This window comes from Orycteropus afer, unplaced genomic scaffold, assembly GCF_000298275.1.
Source record: "Orycteropus afer afer isolate SDZICR_OR568_19922 unplaced genomic scaffold, OryAfe1.0 scaffold00011, whole genome shotgun sequence".
Lineage (NCBI taxonomy): Eukaryota > Metazoa > Chordata > Mammalia > Tubulidentata > Orycteropodidae > Orycteropus > Orycteropus afer.
This window is the reverse complement of record NW_006921598.1, coordinates 8,457,762-8,462,321: the sequence shown is the minus strand read 5'-3', so window position 1 is coordinate 8,462,321 and position 4,560 is coordinate 8,457,762.

Here is a 4,560-nt window from a genome sequence, read left to right as displayed (position 1 = left end):
TAGGATTGCCCAACCTTCCTTCTGAGGAGTGGCTGGTGGGTTTGAACCGCCAGCCTTCTGGTTAGCAGTCAAGTGCTTTAGCCACTATGCTACCAGAGAACAGAGACTAGCTAAAGCAAATGGAAGAAATGACAAGATAAAAGAACTGAACAGAAGATTTCAAAGAGCAGCTCTAGAAGAGAAAGTCAGCTATGATAATGAAGTATGCAAAGACCTGGAGTTAAAAAAACCAAAAGGGAAGAACACACTCGGCATTGCTCAAGCTGAAAGAACTGAAGAAAAAAATCCAGGCCTCAAGTTGCAATATTGAAAGATTCTATGGGCAAAATATTGACTGATGGAGGAAACATCAAAAGAAGGTTAAAGGAATACACAGAGTCACTGTACCAAAAAGAATTGGTTGATGTTCATCTATTTCAGGAGGTGGCATATGATCTAGAACCTATGGTATTGAAGGAAGAGGTTGAAGCTGCACTGAGGGAGTTGGTGAAAAACAAGGCTTCAGGAATTGATGGAATACCCATTGAGATGTTTCAACAAGTGGATGCCCTGCTGGAGGCACTTACTTATCTATGCCAAGAAATTTGGAAGACACTGACCTGGCCATCTGACTGGAAGAGATCTATATTTGTACCCATTCCAAAAAAATGGTGAGCCAACAGAATGTGGAAATTATCAAACAATATCATTAATACTACATGCAAGTAAAATCTTCTGAAGATAATTCAAAAACGGTTGCAGCAGTACATTAACAGGGAACTTCCAGAAATGCAAGTTGAACTCAGAAGAGAACATGGAATGAGGAATATCACTGTTGATGTCAGATGGATCTTGGCTGAGAGCAGAGAAAACCAGAAAGATGTTTACTTGTGTTTTATTAATTATGCAAAAGCATTAGCCTGTATGGATATGACAAATTATGGATAACACTGAGAAGAATGGAAATTCCAGAGCACTTATGCGTGCTCATAAGGAACTTTTACGTAGACCAGGAGGCTGTTGTTTGAATAGAACAAGGGGATACCGCATGGTTTAAACTCAGGAATGGAGTGTGTCAAGGTTGTATCCTTTTACCATACTTATTCAATCTATACACTAAGCATATAATCCAAGAAACTGGACTATATGAATAAGAGCATGGCATCAAGCTTGGAGGAAGACTCATTAACAACCTGCGATATGCAAATGACACAACTTTTCTTGCTGAAAGTGAAGATGACTTGAAGCACTTACTGATGCAGATTAAAGACTACAGTCTGCAGTATGGATTACACCTCCACATAAAGAAACTGAAAACCCTTGCAACTGGACCAATAAGCAGTCTCATGATAAATGGAGAATGGATTGAAGTTGTCAAAGATTTAATATTACTTGATTCTACCATCAACACCAATGGAAGCAGCATTCAGGAAATCAGATGCTGTATTGCACTGGGCAAATCTGCTGCAAAAGACCTCTTTCAAGTGCTGAAGAGCAAAGATGTCTCTTTGAAGATTAAGATGCTCCTAAGCCAAGCCATGGTATTTGCAATAGCCTTGTATGCATGTGAAAGTTGGACAATGAATAAGGAAGACCAAAGAAGAGTTGCTGCTTTTGAGATGTGGTGTTGGTGAAGAATATTGAAAGTACCATGGACTCCCAGAAGAACTAACAAATCTGTGCTGAAATAAGTGCACCCTGAATGTTCCTTGGAAGTGAGAATGGCCCGACTTCATCTCACCTACTTTGGTCATGTTGTCAGAAGGGACCATTCCCTGGAGAAGGCTATCATAGTTGGTAAAGTGGAGGGTCAGCGACAAAGGGGAAGACCCTCAATGAGATGGATTGACACAATGACTGCAATGATACGCTCAGGTATAGCAAGGATTGTGAGGCTGGCACAAGACCAGGCAGTGTTTCGTTCTGTTGTACCTAGGGTCACTCTGAGTTGGAGCTGATTCGACAGCACCTAATGTTCAGCTCACATTTATTGAACACCAGCCCTGCTCTGTGTGCTGTCTAAAGTGCCTTTTCTTTCTTTATCTCATATAACTGTGAGGTATAGTTATTATATCAATTTTTTTTTAATGTAAGGAAACTGAAAGTCATAAAGTTTAACTTGTGCAGGTTCTCACATCTAGTAGTCATAGAACCAGGATTAGAATTTAGAGCTACTGACTCCAGTTCGTTCTCTTGTGCAACCCCTCATCCCCCAATCTCCTCTCCCCCCACTGGCTGGAATGCCTGGGGAGCTGGGGCGTGAAAAGGAAAAGAATCCTGGAGCTAACTTTAGGTCTTGAGCACCTTAGGTCATACTTTACTAAGCCTGTTTTTCCATCTACAAAATGAAAATTCTTGTACTTACCCAAGTGTCAGGAACACTAGAAAGGGGGATTAGCAAATGTGTTGTTTTTTTTTTTCTTTCCCTTAACTATTTAGGAGTTTTATTGTGAATAATATCATAGTTTTCATGTGGTGAAAAAGAAGGCCATTAGACTTCTTTCTTTATAATAAAAAGTCACAACATAGGAGACATATAAAGACAAGGTATGCAACATAAGTAAATAAAGATGGAGTTTCAAATTCAATTTTAAATATCCTAAATTATCTCCTTGTGCCAACAACAAAATAATTCTTCCCCACTCCCACCCCTGTAAGTTCCCTACCCAGGAAGTCCTGCTCTGCAAATGCGTGTGTTGACTGATGGAGCTGGACCAATCACAGGCCTTTGCTTGGTTTTTCCTTTGTTCTATTTCTAATTTTCAGATTTGTAGGAAGATCATTAAAAAAATGCATATATGATTAGTACTGCTTTTCTGGTAGCATAGTGGCTAAGACACTTGCCTGTTAACCAGACGGCTGGCGGTTCAAACCCACCAGCCACTCCTCGGAAGGAAGGTTGGGCAATGTATTTCCATAGTGACACTGCCTCAGAAACCCAAGGAGGGGTCGCTATGAGTCAGGTTTGACTCGACGGCAAAACAACAACAACAACAACAACAACTGCTTTTCTATGATAATAAATTATTGAAATACTTGAAAAATATCCTTTTGTCAAAACTACTGTTTTTAAATACTGTTCTTAGGTGTAGTGTGTTTTTTTTGTTATTTGCAGCTGAATGCATTCTTGCTGGACTCTTGTATGTGTACAGCCTTTTTACCACCTCAAAGCATTTTCACACTTAATGCCATTCTGGTATACTCATGGACTTGAGAAATATTAAGGATGAACTGTCTTACAAATGCTCTAATTCAGTGGTTCCCAACCAAGAGGTAGAATTATAGTACTTGGGAGGGTAATACTGGTATTTAGCAGTTGGAAGCCAAGGGTGCCAACAATCTGTATTGTATGTGACAGTCCCACAGCACAGATATTTTATGATTAGGGTTCAAAATGCCAGTGGCAGCTGGTAAGAAACATTGATCTAGTCTACTTCCCTGCTTGACTCCTAGACAGGGAATGAGGCTTGGGACTAAGAGCCACCTAGGGCTCCTGAGACAGTGCTGGATCCTTGAGATAACCTAGAGTAAGTTCCCAAGGTATCCTTTCCCTGCCTTTCTTCAGTTTAGCTTGGGTTCCCTTTCAACTCTGTGGTTCCCCCACCATGGCACCTCAAGCCTCCAGGTTCCAGGCTACATCCCAAGCTGAAGACAAATGAACTGCAAACAAGAGATTGGGGGTTTGGTGAAGAGGCATGAAATGCTCACCCAAATCACTAAAACCTTTATAAAACCACACTACAAATGTCCTTGAGGCATCTACACTTATAATTCATTCATTATCTCTTCCAGATTCCATCTCCTCCCAGTTTTATGAAGCCTGGTGGCGTTGTTGGTTGCGATGATGAATGAGGCTATCAGTTACCTATTCTGTCCCTGGTGGCTCTTCAGTCCTCTCTCAAAGTCTTGCTCTAGTCAATGGCCTCTATGCTCCCAGGAAAGGAAGCAGAGGCTCCTGTCCACTGGGCAAGCTCTGGTTCCTTGAGGAGCAGAACTCCCAGCCTTGTCTACCAGAAGAAAGCCAAATGCCATTCTTGTTTACTTCTTACTGTCTTACCCAAGGTGGTATCCCAGAGCATGAAGCTAGAGGCTATCTACCCTGTGATATCCTAGTAGAAATGAGGCCCTGGAGTTCCTGGCACCAAGGAGTGGAGATGGGGTATACCATGGTTAGAAAACTGCAGCAGGAAGCAAAATTTTCACCAGGCAGTCCTACTATTAACAATATAATGGCATATTTAAAAAAAAAAAAATGGTACTTGGAATTAAAAAAGTTCTGGCTCTACCACTTTACTCCAAACCAAAACTAGTTGCTGTGAAGTTGAGTCCCAGTGATGGCAAGCCCCATGTGTCAGAGTAGAATCGTACTCCATAGTAGGTACGGACACCCACTAGGTATGCCTTTTATACCCATTCCAAAGAAAGGTGATCCTACAGAATGTGGAAATGATCAAGCAGTATCATTAATATCACATGCAAATAAAATCTTGCTGAAGATAATTAAAAAATGGTTGCAGCAGTATACTGACAGAGAACTTCCAGAAATGCAAGCCAGATTCAGAAGAGGACGTGGAACAAGGG